Source organism: Protopterus annectens, chromosome 17.part0 (genome assembly GCF_019279795.1).
Source record: "Protopterus annectens isolate FY-2018-M chromosome 17.part0, PAN1.0, whole genome shotgun sequence".
NCBI classification, from domain to species: Eukaryota; Metazoa; Chordata; order Ceratodontiformes; family Protopteridae; genus Protopterus; species Protopterus annectens.
The window spans coordinates 363,552,388-363,571,341 of NC_056751.1; positions in this window are offsets into that span (position 1 = coordinate 363,552,388).

Genomic DNA, 18,954 nt, shown 5'->3' on the forward strand with positions numbered 1-18,954 from the left:
AAAGTTGGCAAATGGATGGCTTGGTTAAAAGCCACACTAGATATCACCTTTGGCATAAAGGTAGGGTTTGTCCTTAAAGAAACCCTGTCCTGATGAAAAATTATGAAAGGTTCCACTGCCATTAATGCCTGTAGCTCTGAGACTCTTTGTGCTGAAGTTACTGCCAGGAGCAGAGCTGTTTTCCATAACAAAAATTTTAGATCGGCTGTATTGGCTGGCTCAAAAGATGACAGGGTCAGTTTTTCCAAAACGAAATTGAGGTCCCAAGTTGGTGTTGGTGATCTCTGGGGCGGTCTTATGTTTTTAGCCCCTCTGAGGTACTGCTTTAGCAAGGGATGAGAGAATAAAGGAGGATCCGTGTTGTAATGTGCTGAAATGGCAGAGGCGTGGATCTTAATTGATGAGAAGGATAGGCCTCTGTCCAGCATCTCAGTTAAGTATTGTAAAATCTGAGGAATGTTTGGAACAAGAGGGTCAAGGCTTTGAGCCTGGTTCCAGGCGCAGAATCTCTTCCATTTTTCTGAGTAAGCTTTCCTGGTGCTAGGCCTCCTGGCCTCCAAAATGACATCCATAACAGCTTTAGAGAGAGGTGTTGCCTGTTTGACTAATGTATCTGCCATGCAGCCAGGTTTAGGGTTTTGAGCTGATCGTGCAGGATCTGATTGTTTTGTGGAGTTAGAAGGTGTGGAATTTGAGGCAAAATCCATGGTGGGCCTTGAGCCAAGTTCCTTAAAATAGGGTACCAGTGCTGGTGTGGCCAGTCTGGAGCAATCAGGATCATCTGTGGTTTTTCTTGTCTGGCTTTTAGGAGTACCTTTGAAAGGAGAGGCAGTGGCGGGAAGGCATAAACTTTTAGGATTTTCCAGCTGAACAAAAGAGCATCCACTTTCCATGCTTGTTTGTGACAGGTCCTTGTGCAGAATTTTTGTAGTTGGCAATTCAGTGGGGAAGCAAAAAGATCTATGTCTGGGCATCCCCATTTTTGCGTTACCATGCTGAAGATTTGTGGATTCAATTTCCATTCGTGAGGGTCCATAACATTTCTGCTTAGATCATCTGCCAGAGTATTTTTCTTTCCTGGCAGGAATTGTGCTTGCAGGTGAACTTGATACGTTAGAGCTGTGTTCCACAAGGTCATTGCTTGCCTGCATAGGGGATAAGAATGAGTGCCCCCCTTGCTTGTTTATGTACCACATTACTGTGGTGTTGTCTGTCTTTAGTAATAATTGTCCTGGATGCAGAAGGTCCTTGAAAGCTGTTAGGGCATTTTGAACAGCCAACATCTCTTTTTGATTGATGTGAAGATGCATCTGGTCTGTGGTCCACTTGCCCTGAATGCATTTTCCTGCCATGTGTGCTCCCCAGAAATAATCCGAAGCATCTGCTGTTAGAGTCCGCCTGGCTGTGGGTTGGGTAAAAGGCTGACCCTTGTTTAGGTGACATGCCTGTGCCCACCATCGAAACTCCTGTTGCAGGCAGGGAATCATTGGTATTACTGCTTCTAAACTGTGAGAGTGTTGAGTCCAAACACTTCTTAGGTACCATTGTAATTTCCTCATATGCAGTCTGGCATATGGTAGGAGTATGCAGGATGCCATGAATCCCAGGGCCTGCAGAATTTTTCTTGCAGGGAGATGGGACTTTTTTGTCAGTAATTAAAAATATGGAGTTAGTTAAACTTGTTTGTCTGGTGTGAGGTAAGCCATCTGGGCCGTTGTATTTAAGCTAGCACCCAGGAATATAATCTGTTGTGAGGGCACTAGTTTTGACTTCTTTTCGTTTACTGTGTACCCTAGAGAAATTAACAACCTTTTTACAAATGCCAGATGCTGTAGAAGAATGTCCTTTGTCTCTGCTTGAATGAAGCAGTCATCCAGGTATGGATATATTTGAATTCCTTTTTGTCTGCAAAATGCAATTTACTGGTGCCAGGCACTTTGTGAAGAACCTGGGCGCAGTAGATAAGCCAAAGGGCAGTGCAGAGAATTGGTAGTGCATTGTACCAGCTTTGAATCTGAGGTATCTCCTGCAATTTTGTTTGATAGGGACATGCAGGTATGCCTCTGAGGTGCAGAGTAACAAGCCAAGCCTTCTTGCCCAGCATGGGTAGAAGCTGCAGTAATGTCAACATTTTGAATTTCGGAATATCCAGGTAAGTATTTAGAATTGAAAGGTCTAGTATGGGCCTCCAGGCCTTGTCCTTCCTGGGGACCAGGAAGAGTCTTGAGTAAAATCCTTGTCCTTGTTCCTGTTGTGGTACTTTTTGAATAGCTCTCATGTCCATGAGGGCTGAAAGTTGTTTTTGTGCCTCTTCCCATTGATTTTGTGGCAGGTCTGGCATTCCTTTTGGCCTTGGTAAAGTATGAAAGTGGAACCTGTAACCTTGAGACACAATATTTAGAACCCACTTATCTTGGGTGATTGTTTGCCAGTTTTGAGAAAAAAGTGCTAGTTTTCCCCCTAAGGGGGCTTCCAAAAGGGAAGTGCTTGGCGTACGAAGGGGAAAGTCACTGTGACCGTTTCCTGTAAGGTTGAGACTTGACCTCACCTCCTTTTGGGGTTGAGGTGCCCCACTGTCGTCTGTTTGAGCCTTGGGGTTGAGATCTGCCTCTTGGGCGTCTGTATCTGCCTCTCTGTGGCCTGTCTGACACTGGAAAGGACCAATTCTTTGTTGGCCAATTTCTGCTAAATCAAGGTGGCTGTACCTGTAAGAAATCCTTGACTGTTTGCATAGATTTAGCTTTATCCTCCATTTTCTTTAACATTTCTTCTGCCTTAACACCAAACAAGGTATCATGCTGTAAAGGAGCATCCAATAATTTTGCTTTAACATGATCAGGTAAACTCTGTTCTTTTAACCAAGCATGTCTTCGAATCACAGAACCTGTAACTGTGGCCCTACAAGAGGCCTCTAAAGAATCAAAACCACATTGTGGAGTATGTTTTCCCACCTGTTCAACTGCATGCAATAAATCCTGCATTTCTTTACAATCAGGCGCTTCTGAGCTTGCAAGCATTTTCTGTTTTAACTGAGCCATTAAATATTGTTGGTACTTAAGCATGTGAAACTGGCAATTTAAAGCTCTTACTGCTAAAGTTGCAGAAGTGTATAATTTCTTCCCCCATCTATCCAAAGCTCTGGAATCTCTGTCAGAGGGTACTGGATTTTTTGCAATGGAAGCCTTAACCCCTTTTGGACCCTGGGAAATTGTTTCTGTATCAGCCGAAGGGTTTTTATAAAGAAACTTGTGAGAGTCTGGGACTCTGTAATATCTATCTGGCTTGGCTGGTGCAGGGGGCAAAGAATCAGGAGACAAGCTGGATTCAGAGAACACATCATCCACAATATCAAGCACAGGCAGAATAGCCAAGGGCCTGTGCTGGGGCAATAAAAGGAAATCCCTGAGCCTTTTCTTGGATTCTGAGTAATCCTGACTTTCCCAATGGAAATGCTCCCTCATGGTATGTAAAGTTTCCCCAAAAGAATAATCCTCAGGAGGAGAGGCTGAAGGGATAGATTCTTCAGCATCAGAGTCCTTGTAGGGGGGTAGAGACTATCCCTAGTCTGAAGAGGAATCGGAGGAAATGGAAACCTGATCAGAGGAATCATAGTCTGTGTCCTGCCTAGGCCTTTTCTCAGGAAGGGGATGGGAACCCCTGATTAGAGTAATGAGGTCTTCGGCCATTTTAAGCATCTATTTTTTAGGCATGGAGGACTGTCCAGGAGAATGCTGTACTTGTTTCTTTGTCTTTAATGGTATTTTTGTCTTGGCTGTTGTTTTAATGGTAAGTTGTGAAGGTCTGAAAACACCCTCAGAAGCCGATGCCTGCTCAGCGGCTCCGGACCCATCTAAGGGATTAGTTTCCGTAGGCCCAATAGCTCGAGTTTACAGAGGCCTAGTTGTCTCCATGTGGGAGTCAGAGGCAGCCTGTGGCTCTGAGGTAGCGGGTGTCAGGGGCTGCAAAAGCACCTCTCTGAGAACGGGCGAATGGCCTAGAAGAGGTTTCGTTGTCGGTTTTGGACCTCGGATGCCTGTCTTTATCATTGTCCTTGCGTTTTTTCAGTATTGCGGTCGTCATTTGATCCGATGGCATAGTATAATTGAACCTTCGGACAAAGTAGTGCAAAGCAAAATCAAAACGTCTTTTTATAGTGCGTTTGTTAAATCTAGCACAAAACCGACAACTAGTGACGTCGTGATCAGGGCCCAGGCATGGAATACAGTAAGAGTGGAAGTCCTTATGAGGTATTTGCTTCCGACAAGAAATACAATTATTAACTTTTTCTGATATCGGTCTGAGGCGGGTACTTAGCTTTATTGAAGACTTCGGATCTGAAATTCGACTTCGAAAATCTCAGGAGTCGGCCGACCAGCACTTGCAAACTGCTTCTGCTTCGGGCACCGCGCAGCAAGAAAGACTGAAGAAAATGGTGTCGGATGCATCTTGTATACCCCTGGCGCACTGATGTCAGGGAAGAAGCGACAGCAACTGACATCAGACCAAGACTTTGGAACTCTGGCCGACTGCAGGACCGCCTGACGGCAGGATAACCCAAGTGTAATGACTGCAGCAGTATAACACTATGAACATCAATGTCTCTTCACCTACAAGGTTTCTTTTTAGTGACCTAGGTTGATTTGGGGAAGGCAAAGGAAGCTAGGGAGCATTATATACTCCCACAGACTAGGCTTTTCCTTCTTCTGAACTTCCTCTATGATCTCATAAGAAGCTTCCCAAAAGGATCACCCCCAAACCCTGCAGAAAACATACATGCATCCACTCTGGCCTGATAGTGTTTAACCTGAAGAGAGGGCAGCCACAACCAGTTCATCATGTAGGCAGACAGGAGGGGATGCTGCCATTTCACTGTGTAGGCAGACAGCAGTAGATACTGCCCTATCCATGACATCAACAGAGTCAAATCTGCAAAGGCCAATGTGAAACCCAAAGAGCAGGCTACACTAATTATCTTTTCTACAGACTATTTGACTTCAAAATGGGAACTCTGCCATGCATTTCACTGGCCAGTACACTAACAGGGAAATTAAACGGGAAAAGATAAAAAGGTTATACAATCTTGCCAAACCTGTCCATATTTCATCTCCTTTCCTGGTGGGCGTGCCAATACATTAAAGCTTCAGCTCTGTGCTGGGGTACAGACAACAAACAAATCTGATCTGAAATGTTTACAAAGGATGGCAAGCTAATTAGTCAGGGGTTGGTAAAGGACAGCTTTTTTTTTTTGGGGGGGGGGGTCACTGCCTGCATGCTTACAGGCTGAATAAAATGGCAAACTTCAAGATGGACTCCATGGAATGGATGACACAAAGCAGCCTCATATTTCGTTGCAAGGTACTGGTGGAATAGATGTCACCAGCCTATCTACGAACTCCAAAAAATGGAGGATTTTCCAAAGTAGGGGGGGTCATCTAAAGGGGTGCCACTGTCAGGAAAATCAATCATTCTCCCTACTGGTCCTCCTAAGAGAGGGACATCAGCCTTCTGCATCTGCCCAGTGCAGGAAGATTCAAAAATGAAGGTATACATTCGATGGACAACAGCCACCTGAAAAGCAGGGTCTGTGTCCACCTCATGCTAGACATGAAAGATAAGTAGGTACACACTGTGGGGTGGAGGGCACAGATAATTCAAATAATTCAAAGGGAAGTGCTAACACACAGGAGAGCTATTCAGAAGCCTGTGATGGCATCAAATTGTATTCTTCCATCAGCTGTTTATGTCCCATCAAACATCAGTCAAATGTCTAACAGGGTGTGTGTGACCAAAAGCCCAACAGAAACAGGAAGATCTATTAATGTCCGGTTTTGGGAAAAATGAGCAAGTAGGCACCCCGACCAGGGTTGAGCCTCAGAGCCTGGGGACTTACAGATGTATGCCTGGCAACACGGTTTGTTATAAGCTTGAACAAAGAAAAAATTTGCAGTATTTTCTGCAGAATTCACTCCCAAGTCATTCCCAGTGGTATTTCTCCTGACTTTTTTCAGGGGGGGGGGGGGGCTGTCAGATAACAGGTATGAACCTGTTTACTGATTATGAAAAACTGTCCTGTGATGCTATGAAGGGTAGGGGTGTTACAGTGGTTGATTCTTAAGCTAAAGGAAACTTTGGTCACTACTTGGCCCCGACGTATTTTACCTTCTCTTATGCTTGCCTAGGATCACACACAGGCCCTTCTTAGAGACACCTGCCATAGCTCTTCCCACTGTTGTCACCATGTTGTTTTCAGGGAAGGTATGCAGCTTTCTTCTCCCACCTGCATGAAGTGGAGGTGTTGAAGCTTTGGTGCATCTGACATGGTGACGCTCTTTCTTTCCTATCTACTTTAAACAGTTCTTGCATAAACCTCAGTTAGAAATCAGATGGGCAACATCATCCGTAGAAACTTTTTTTTTATATATGCACAAGAAATCTATTAAATTATCATATATAGCATAGGCAAGCCTACATTTATATAGATTCATAGGTTGGTACTAGGCTATCGGCCCTAAGGCCTGTACAAGCCTAGCCATAACAATTCCCTGGCTATTTCTTCCCACAATATTTATTTCCCTGGACCCCTGTCTAGCAGGGTGATTGACGTGATCCCCAGGGTAAATTTCCTATCTCCCATCCAGTCGTCAAGGTTCCTTTTGAAGAGGGCCAAGGAGGCGCTCTGCTCGACATGTATGAGCAGTCTATTCTAGAGTAGGGGGAGTCTCTGGGTCAGGAACCTATCCCTCCAGCATGTTTTGTTCATTGTGATGACAAGGTTTAGGTCCCTGGATCATGTGGCTCTGATGGATTGGGATTTCTTTAAGTGTAGCATGTCCAACAGCTCTGGGTTTGACATGGCCTTGTATGTTAAGCAGAGATTGCCACTGAGTAGGACGATATGCGGCAAGAGTGCAGCTGGAGTTTTTTTAGATGGTCAGCATAGGGCATCTGCTTTAGGCTGCGGTTCTTTTAGTGAGGTGTTTCTGCAGCCTTTCCAGTTGTTGCAGATGTCTTGTGAGGTACATTCCAAATGGGGCATTGTACTCTATATGATGGGTCTAATGAGAGATGAGTACAGTGGGACAATGACCTCCTTTTTTCTGGATGAAATGAAATCAAACCATATTGACATAACTCCAATTGCAAACGTTATACACAAACCACACTGACACAACTGTAGTTGCAAACATTATACATCACTTACATCTATCCAGTCATTGTTAGACATTACATAGCTCATTCAGATCCTGCCTTTTAAACCTCATTCCTCATCTGCATGCATTGTTCTCACTATTCCCATTTTTCCTATGTAATTTGCTCCTACCCTTTTCTAAAGATCCCACTTCCAGTGGTTTTATCTCTGTTTCCATATTTGCTACTTCTAGTAAAGTTAGTTTATGATTTCCATTTTTTTTGCAATTGCTTTTTTGGCAGCCATCATAATTAGACTCAGCAAGGCCTTACTATGTCTAGGCAATTCTGATTCTGCATCATAGCTCAAAAAATAATTTCCTTAGCTACACCAATTTGGTCACCCAGTATATCTCACAAAACAGTCTGTAAAGAATGTTTAAAGTCTGCAACACATTACACTCAGAAAATATGTTCCCAGTTGCCTCTTTCTTCCCCATCATACCTCCAACATTTGCTGTCCACCTGAGGAAACGATCTTTGGAGTCTACCTGGGGTATGACAATACCTATGTAAACACTTCCCAGCAAAGATCCTAAATCTTCTAGACTTTGCTGCATATTTGGGAGATTCATATATATCCCCCCATTGTGAATTGCTTATCCAATCTCTCTTCCCAATCGTTTCTAACCTCATCTAATTGACTCATAGTTACCATGCAATATTTTATATGCTCTACTAATTACTCCTTTTTTAATAGCAGCTTCTATTATAGATTCTACTAAAAACTCTACCAGTGCTGGTCTTTCGTTTACTTCCCCCTTATTTCTTTCTCCTTGCCTATATCAATCCTTGATAGGGAAGGCAATCTCTAACCTGCAGTCCAAATAAATTCCTGGCGTCTTCCCATTCTATTACCTTTCCCTCTCTAGTTATTTGCTCCAGTATCTTGGTTCCTTTGCCATTTTTCTCCAATAAATTCCAGCCCCCTCTTGCCTATTGTCTGCATCCCCAATTGCCGTCATCCTTATCGACAGATTCTGCATTCTCCACTCCTGTGTTGGCTTAATTCTTAGAATATTTTCTGCTATTTTATGAATACATTCTGTATGATTATTGTTATTCTCCTTAAAGGTCTGCATCTAAAATCCCAGTTTCTCCTGGTTTCTTGAGCTTCCTCCCTGTTTCCTCATCATCCTTTTCCACTTTGAGTTACAATTTTCTGCTTGTGCTATGTATACGAGCCTCAACTCTGCTGCTTTGAAATACCCCTTCAAATTGGGTAATCCTGTAGAACAATGTGGATTGGGAAGAATCAGTTATTATCCCACTTGACTCTTACAGTCTTCCCCTCCCAGATAAAATCCTTCAACTCTATTAATTGCCATCAACTTCTCCTCTAGTTGATAAAAATATGCATGTCCTATGTATAAGACTAAAGGGACTAAACATTTTAACTGCTTTTATCTTACTATTGATATCTTTATAACAGAGGTTCCATTTTCTCAGTTTTTGTATTACTTTCGGTTAAATCTCTTCCCACACATCCTGAACTGCCACACTGGAATAATTTTTAATCCATACTGCTAAATACTTCATTTTATCATCTCCCCATAAATATGGATAATGCTGAACCAATTCTTGTGTGGGTAGATAATTTACTGCCATTGCCTTTGTTTTAGCTTCATTAATTTTGCATCCCTAAAAGATCTGAAAATGTCTCATAACACTGTAATGTCCCTTTCTGGTTTTGTCAGGTATAAAATAATATCTTCAAATACAGCCAGCTTTTCTTGACTAACATACCAATTATATCCTGGAATTTCTGAGGACATTTCCTTTGCAAATTGTTCTAAATATAATGCAAATAAAGGAGTGAGGACACCCTTGCTTGGTTCCTCTTCTCAAGCAGAAATTATCAGAGAGGACCCTACCCATTAATTTTCACTTCCGATCCCTCATACAGCCTCCTAATAAACCATATAATTTTATTTGGGAATGCAAATGCTTCTACGGCCCTGCTCATAATGTCCCAGCTTACTCTGTCAAATGCTTTCTTTGCACCAAGACCCACCAACAACACTGGTATTTTCTTACATTCTTCTTCCCTATAGATCATTAGTGTCCTGTTAATGTCAAATGTTTGCACCCCCTCCACAAAACCACACCGATGCATATCAATTTTGGCACCACTTTTGCCATTCTTTTAGCCATTATAGACAAACACTTTACAATCACGGTTTAGTATTGAAATGGTCCTGTATGAAACTGAACCTGATGGATCTTTACCCTCTTTAGGTATTACAGTTACCACCGCTTTCTTCCACGATGTTGGTACTCCTCTTAAAATACTGCTAAACAAAACCTTCCAGTCTATCATTTTTTTCCCTCCTAGCTTTCAAACTTCCATAGGAATACCATCTGTTCCTGGAGACTTTCCTGTAGACTGGTTATACATCACCATTTTTGTCTCATCTCCTCCTATCCTAACTAGTAGTAATTGAGCCTCACCTACCTCTAACTTTGGCATATTAAATTCTTCCATAAGCATTTCCATTTGTATATTTTCTTGATTTCCATATTTCTCTGCTTTATACAGACTAAACTTTTGACTTTCTTAGCATCAAACAATGAAGCTTTCCTGATAAGACCTGAACTGCATGAACTGAACAGAATATCCACACAGAAAGATTTCATAAAGAATGCATCCAAAATAATTACCTTTAAATTCTCCACAAAGTTCCTGAGTCAGGCACACCTGTTGCAACAGATGTGTCTGACAAATCGGTTACAGCCCAAAAAATGGCATTCTCGGCCATCATCAGAAATGTTGCAGCCAACTTACATGATCATCAGTTTCAGAACCCAAAGGCCTGGGACCATACAAAATGTATTCCTGGCCAATGTCACAAGCTGTTCTACCAAATAAAATCATTTGGAAATGAACAAAATTTCAGTACTGCATCTTGGAAAAAAAAATTGATATTAGCACAGCTGCCTCCATAACACATGCATAAACAGACTGTCAAAAGCACTCTGTACTCCTTACTGGAGAGAAGTGGACACTTGGTATTCAGTAACTGTGGCTCATCTTGGAGATCCTGGACTTCAAAAGGACATCATGCTGTAGTGGGTCTATTTGAGAGGCACAGTTCCCCATGGAAGCATACATCCAAGTGACTTTTTTGGAATCTGGAAGTTAAGTATCCAGATCTTGCCAAATTACTATACAGAAAACATAATACTTATCCAGCTTAAGGGATACCGTCCCCAGAATGGGTTAAGTGGCCTCCATCAAATCACAAAAGAACTTTCTGCCAAATCTACTTTGATGAACTGTATTTTGTTGTCTGCATTACCCAGAGAAATGTCCTTTTCATATGGAGGCTTACTCTGCTGACTGAATTATTTTCAGGGTTATATGCATGGTGTATACCCCTGTAGGAGAAGCAGAAATCCTTTCCAAGGATGACAAAGGCATCTTCCCCCCCTTTCTTCCCTTGAAAGATTGCTCAAAAACGTCAGGTTTTATTTTTACCCTCGTTCATCTTATAGCTCTTAGAAGAGGAAGGAAAAACTGTGAAGCAAAGCAGCAGCGAAAATTACATCATTTGTACCCTATATATTCCTGACAAAATGTAAAATGCTGCAACAGTGGCTATGTGCAGGTGCAATACCCTCTATGGCCAGCACTAGAACCAGCTTTGACTTCTATCCCAATATCTACGAGACTACTTCTGTAAATACAACAAAGAGTGCAGGGTCAGTAGAGGCTCAGATGATTAACCTGAGGGAGGCTGAACTAAGAACCAAAGTTGGGGGCTGGCAACAAAGTCAAATTTCTTAATGACATCCTCAAGAGACAGGCACTGGGCAACAACACTTTCAATTTGATAACTTCTAGTTTAGACATCGGTGGGTCTGGAAAATGCAAAAACAATGGTCTGAATACGAGAAAGGACAGTGCAAAATCCAGAGTTGCGATGATGACCTGATTTGGCAGTAACATAGTTACCTGTGGAAGCAGCAAATGAAACTAAGCATCTGGACTGGGCCAGACCTGGACTGAACCATCCAAAGACAGAGTCACTGATCACCCACTCATAAAATAACCAAAATTGAAGTTTAACAAACCAGTAACAGTGGCCCCACATTCCAGGATCATGACTTATTGAAATGCTTGTTGCTCAGACTCTGTGCAAGTACATCTGTGCATGACTGGGCCATGTCACTCTCAAAAAGGTAAACCCATAGCTCAAAACTTGTTCACTCAAGAATGTTGAACAAAGTCAAAATAAGACTGTCCAAAAAAAATCAGGGTCTATTTTTAAATATTACTCTTATTTACTTAAAAACATTAATAGAGCATTTGTATCCATATATATTTTTCTAATTAAGAAGCAAGAAACACTAATGTCTGGCATTACTGGCAGACTGTAATTTTCAGTGACTTCAATGTTCCAACATGTCAGTAGACCTCAAAAGAGATAATTAAAGGCCTTACTCCATTTAGGTAGTGTCCAATATGTTTCATCTCCACACCATTCATCTGTTCCAAATTTAAAGATTTCTATCTGTCCAGCACTCTACTTCCCAAAGTAATTAAAGTCCATCTCCTTCCTGCTCTAGGGTGGAAATGAGGGTCTATATTACATAAATTAAGTTTCAGAACTTCTAATACCATATGGTCGACACCATATGAACGAAGTTCTGAAACTTCGAAACCCTAAAAAAACACCTAAACTGAAAAGTAAATGCTTTAAGCAGGGGGGCAAGCCCCCCTGCACCCCCCTCCCCCCTACTTAAATATACCAACTCAGAGACCGCATTACAGCGTAGGAAAGGGAAATCTTCCCTTTCCACACCATTCTCTGTCAAAGTGCAATCTTGGAGTTGGTACATTTAAGTAGTGGGGGGTGGGGGGTGCAAGGGGGTTTGTCCCCCTGCTAAAACACTTTGGGTTTTTTTTTGTTTTTTTAGGGTTTCGAAGTTTCAGAACTTTGATCATATGGTATCGACCATATAGTATTTGAAGTTCTGAAACTTTGTTTATGTAATATAGACCCTGAAAATGACTATATTCCAAACTGGTTTGCATAATCTTGTTATCCACCAGACACTAATTATTTTATATTAGACACTGATTATTTCCTGTCCTTATCTCCTGATGTATAAAATGAATCACCAAAGTGTTACATAATTCTATTTTAGTGGAATATTTAACAATCCAAATAAAGTCAATTCATAAACTTTCTATAAAATAAGGAAAACGTGCCTCATCCATCTAGCCTTGCAATGGGTACCTGATAAGCTTATCTTCCTAGTATAGAGCCTCTGAACCCTCTAGTCCAGAAATGTCTTGTTCTACAGTAAACACAAAACCCCGATTCATATTCCAAAACTGGTCTAATAACCATTTCGTAAACTGGAACTGACAGCCTCATCTCTAAAACAGACATTAGAGCAGCACTTTATAGAGATGTATGAAACTGATATAACAGAATACTTATACTGTCCTTTAACAATGATAAAAACACCATTTAGACAGTCTGCTACAAGGGGCAGTGTCTACTTTGATTGTGCTCAGTTCTCAGCCATATCTATTGTAATTAAAGGGCAGTCATAAGCATTCAAATTAAGTCCCAAACTTAAAATATCCATTGTACTATGGCCAGAAAGAGCTTCACCAAGTACTTGCGTACTAAAGTCAACCATTTTATGGGGGGATGGGACAAAAATATGAGGCAAAAATCAGGGATGTTATGCAAAGCTTTGAACAGTTGAGAGGTACGGGTGAAACCACACTGATAACCGCTCTCTCTACCTTCAGATAAAGCCTCCTCTTATAGTGTGTTTTCTTCTTAAAAGGGTAAGGAATCTGAATTGTTTGATTATGTCTCTCAGGGGTCCTACTAATTTCTTCTCCAAACTATAGCTCTGGTTTCTCCAAAACAGTAAGTTATCTAGACGCGCACATTGTTCTGGAGCAGAAAAGAACTGGAGGAGAGCCTACACTGGTGTTATAGATGGATAAAGCTCTGACTTTAGCCCAGGTAAATGGAGTTTGACTAGCAACTCAGGAGTTGATGGCATAAGGCAGGGAAGATACGGGTGCCATCCTATGGAGGGGAAGTGTGGATACTCAGGGTCACATGTGTATGGGTTGAGAACAACTGCATAGTGCCTCCGGCCAACTCCTTGTTGAAGTGAGTGGCAGTGTGGAGCTGATGGCTATTCTTGCTTCATGTGGGAAGCAGCAAGGGGAATTAAGGCTAAAAGAAAAAAAATCAAACCACACCTTATGGCTACCCCCTTTCCCAGTGACAGAGGAATGAATGGTCCAATTGGATGAGAGAATGAAGACTTACAGGAAGCGAGGGCAAAGTGGAGGAAAGAAAGAAAAAAGAAAAGAAAAAGACCTGAAGGGCATTTGGTAGCACCACCTGTTTTATATACCAATATCAGAATAAGTGTCATTAGGATTTCTGAAAATCCAGACACTGATGTCTGTGAAGGGGACAAGCCCCAAAGTATGGATCTATTACATGACATAAACCACAGCAGTTGTAACAGATATCCCAGGGTAAGATATGCAAGCAGTAAATCACTTTCAGTTAACAAAGTTATATAAAAGAATTGCAACAAAAGACAATGAGATGCTGACCTGCATCACACGCAGACTGAACTTCTGTCAAAGGCCTTCCTGTCACTGTGTATCACACTGCTGGTTCTGGAGACTTTTCCTATAAAGGGACATTAGCTTAGCAGACAGCATGAGTGACCGTTTAGCAAACACAGTAAAATACACAAAGGGACTATAGTATGTGAACCTCTGTGGCACAAAAGAAATACCAATAGGTAAAAAGATAAAAAAAGAAAGTATGCTGAGGGCAAAGGGGGAAAAAAATTCCAACAAAAGGAAGATGGAACGTTTATGACTGCTGCTGACACGACTGCTTTGCTTCTGATTTATAAGACTATGGTCAGACCAATTATCGAATACTTTGGCTCTTTTCTGTACATAGTAAGATGCCGTTAGACAAACTGGAGAGGTTTCAAAGACATTTTATCGGTAGAACTCAGGGGATGACAGAGGTGAGCTACCATAGGAGACTTGAGGCATTGTCCACGTATACCGTAAAATATGGATTCATCAGTGGAGACTACTACCATGTTTAAATGTTTCAAAGATTGTTTGGAAATTTTGTGAGCGTATATAAAAACAGTGCACTCCATGAATACCAGAAATAATAACTATTTGGTGAAGAATATGTTGGGTAAAAACCTCTATATGGAATAACTCTTTATGGGAGAGCATGTGTAAAGTGGAACAAAATTATTTAGGGTTGAGGAAATCAGAGACTACTGGATCTTTTAAATCCAAATTGGATTTAGGTTCCAAGGTTTTTAACCCAGTTTTTATGAAGGTAATCTCTTTGAGGCTCTAATATATTACTGGTCAGCAAAGTGAAGTAAAGCAACATTGTAAAAGAATGAGAAACCACAGCAAATGCATACAAATATAGGTAAATGTATCACGTGTACCAGCTTATCTGGGCAATTTTATGAATCCTCTTACTTTCTGTTAACCACAGTTGCTGTATTACTACACAATGACATTAAGCTCCTGCTCTGAAACACTACAAAGCATTTCCTAATCTAACAGGTCACATTATCACGGCCTCTGCAGCCACAAGTTTTTTTGCACTTAAATGAAGTCTGGACAGTTTCTGATGAGGCACAGATGATGTGCCTCTAAGTAAGCAATTTAGTGGAAAAAAATCATTTGATCACTAACAAGACAAGATGTGACACGACAATGAATGTAGAATTAAGACAAAAGCGACAAATGAAAAAAGTAGTACAAATGACTGCTCATGTCTGTGTCAAAGTCTACAATTTTGCGTTCAAATGTCAATGGCTATTTTATCATATGAACAGTTGCTAGGGTCTATGCTTTTTCTAACCTGCAAACCACCAGTTTATTAAAATAACAGACACATTCTTCAAACAGCCCAGTGCATCTCATAAAGGCTGTACTGTTTAATACAAAAGAACAAGATAAAACAAGAGGCAGGACAGCCAGTATACCTGCAAAGAAGTGAGCACGGATAACTTCAGACAGAATTCTCGATTAGGAATTAGTGCAAGTAGGAACATTGTACAGTGTCACAATCTGCATATTCAAATGCATTTTTAACTGTTAAATTGCAAAACGTAAACCTGCGTAAAAACATAGCATAGTAGTAGATGTTCGGGTTTCAGCAATCCTTACTGCTGGGACTTCAAAAGCATGAAGGCCAAGTTCCACAGCTCAGCACCATTCCCCCTCGAACTCGGGAAGATGTCTGACCAATGGATATCTGGACTCTCCCTATAAAAAGCTGCCATCCATCTTTGCCTTTGTAGAGCTTTCCCATCATCCTACCTCCCAGGAAATGTCCTAAGGATCCTATCTACTTCACAACACATAGGACTTAATGAAACAGGATTCCCCAAGTATATCCAAGACCATGAAAAGGATGAAAAGGAAAAGCATAGTTGCACAAGGACAGGGAATCCTACCCCAACTTAGTTAAAGATGCCCAAAAAGTAAGAGGGAATGGTGGAAGAGAACCAAACTGTAACAGTGATCTACTCTAACACTTATTGTTAAAGCAAGTTCTTCCACAACAGTACTATGTTCTTCTTGTAGATCCATTCTACTGGGACAATTCTCAAAGCTCACAAGGTGAAGGTGCGGGACCCATTTGTCGGGCTATACTAAAACAAGCACTGCAGAATGGTTTTAGCTAACTGAGACCTTGCTCTGGATACAATGTCTAGCACTGGAAGTGATGTTTAGTCTGTAGCATTTGGAGAAAGAGTGGAATGAAGGCCAAATAGTTGCCTCCAAGCCAGACTGTACATTCATCCACATATGAAAGGGTGCAGTGGCCACAGGACCTTTAGTGCTGTGGGCTGTTATGATCCCTTCCAACTTTTTCCCCATGAAAAGAGCCACATAATATAATGTAAAGGGCCAGCCTCTTCAAATTGTTTGCTTGGAAATTGATCTGCCCTCCTTCTGGATGCAAAGGACACAAAGAACTGATTTGAGGACTTAATGTTCTTGATTTTATCAAGAGAATACCTCATCTATCTGTGTATATCTAAACAGGGAAGGATTCTTTCTCCCTTGTTCTGAGGGCTAGGAAAGAAAAAGGACAGTGGATATATTTGTTAGAGAGACCCTCATCACTTCCTTTGCCATAATGTGGGGGTGGTTTTAAGACTGACCTTGTCCTTATGGAATATTAGGAAGGGTTATCTGCACATAAAGGCCTGTAGTTCTAAAATCCTACTTGCTGAAACATGAGTTAAGGGTAGATATTTAAGGGTAGGCTGAGGCAGCAGCCTTAAAGTGGCTGTGTCAGTTTTTCCAGGACACCAGTCAAGTCTCTCATGGAGGGACAATATTCTTTCTAGCTAGTCTTAGATTAAAGACTCCCTTGAGAAAGAGCTTAGACAGCAGGAATACTAGGGGAGGATCTACATGTATGAAGGCTTACATATGAACCTTTACTGATACAATGCCAGGCATGAACAGAGAATTTAAAGAACACTGTTGCAGTGATCTTGTTCATAGATTTCCGCTCTGCATTCATACGGTGGTTCCAATGCAACTTGTAGAAAATCTAATCAACCGTGGCATAAATTAAGGGCCGTGCAACTGGATACTCTATTTCTTGACTGGAAGACCACAAAGGACCTGTGCTGGTAACACTTCAGGGAGTATTATAATCAACACTGGAGTACCCCAGGATAGTGTGCTGAGTCCTCTACTATTCGCAATCCTTAACTATGACTGCTTGTGAAAGCTAGCAGCAACCACTTCATCAAATTCGCAGATGACACCACAGTGGAGGGACAAGGAGGACAGTGGGTATAGGAATGAGGTCAACTTCCTGACTGAATGGTGCAATAAGAACAACTTGGGCCTGAACGTCAACAAAACAAAAGAAATATCTACGGACTTCAGAAAGAGCTCTGCCATGCACCTGTCCCTCAAGATCAACACTGAAGAAGTGGAGAGAGTCCAAACTACAAAGTTCCTGGGGCTACATATATCAGAGGATCTTTCTTGGAGTACAAAACACAGGCCAGCTAATTAAAAAAGCCCACCAATGATTACACTTCCTAAGAAGACTGAAAAGCAAAGCTCTCTAAATGTTCTAAATACCTTCTACAGAAGAGCCATTGAGAGCATTATCACAAGCGACTGCACTGCATGGTTCGGTAACAGCACAATGGCCAAAAGGAAGAAGCTGCAAAGAATAATAAGAACAGCAGAAAAGATTGTGGGCACTAGCCTTCCTACCTTACAGGAGCTCTTTGAAATGAGATGTAAAAAGAGGTCCCGCAAAATACCAAGTGACACGTCTCATCCAGCATGTGGTTGGTTCACTACACTTGTATCTGGAAGAAGGTTACGGAGTATTCACAGCAGGACCTCCAGATTCATGAACAGTTTTTATCCAACTGCAATAAGACTCAATAATGCAGATGTAAATCTGGATGTATAAAACTATAACAGATGGTTACGCTCTCATTCTTTTTCTTTTTTCTCATACAGTAATTCTATTTATTGGATACTAAAAGTAATATATTCTCATTCAAGTGCAATTCCAATCACGTCCTTGTGTGCAATATCACCCAATCTCACCCCTGTGCATAGTGTACTTTTCTTTTCATCTGTTAATCATCTAGTAGTCAGTGTTATCCAGTGTATACAGTGTACTAGCATGTGTGCCAGCTACCTAGATATTTACTTTTGTACCATAGTTTATTCTATAATACCCATCATGTCTGTCTTTGTGTTTGTTTTCTCCTGTAAAAGCTGAGACCCGAAATTTCATTTAGGTAGCACTTGTGTTTCCTATAAGTTTCTTTGAATCTTTGATCCTTTCTGTAACAGCAGAAAGAGAACCTTTTCCACTTTGCAAGAGTAGACTTCCTTAATTAATGTCAGCATGTCTGCACTGAACTGGCGCCGGAGGGGCAAAAGTGTTGGGTCATTCAAGTAATTAGGCGCAGTGTATTTAGGCTGGGATACATTAGGGTTCCCCCATCATAAGTTAGGAGGCCCATTTACATACGGAGCATGCAAAGATTGGTACTGGAAGACTAAGCAAGAAGAATCAATGCGGTCCAAGCCAAAAGGTGCTGGTGAGAGCATCCATGGTCCTCCTCCCTTTCTTTCTGGATTAACCTGTGGATAAGTGGGATCAGAAGGAATGCACCCAGAAAAAGACCTGTCCATCTCAAGGAGAAGGCATCCACTGTATGAGCGTCTTTGTATGGTGCTTTAAAGCAGAATTTTATTAGTTATTTGATGCTCAGGGAGGCATACAAGTCTATCTCTCTGACACACCCACTGTATATAACCGGAAGGAAGACATCCCTGTGCATACAGCTAATCAGAGGGATTTGCAACTGATCTTAGCTGGACCACCACTCAAGTTCAAGAATGGGATGTATACTGACAGACTAGTCAAAGCTGTTCCATGGGGAGTACAAGGTACTGGAGTTTCCACCCCCCTTCCCCTTCTGGCTTCCCTGTCATTTTTTTCTTGTTCTGGTCTTTCTTATCCCCTTGCTTGCTTATTTTCCTTGCATGTGCCAATAGGGCCCAGATTTAGAAAGATTTCCCATTTTCTACACTGTTTTGACTACTTCAGCAAAGGGCGCCAAAGAGCAGCACCTATTCCAGGACTGCATGAAAGAAAGGCCACGCTGACATCCTCCGGCATGGGCTGTAGGCTCAACAATTCATATCTACTAAGT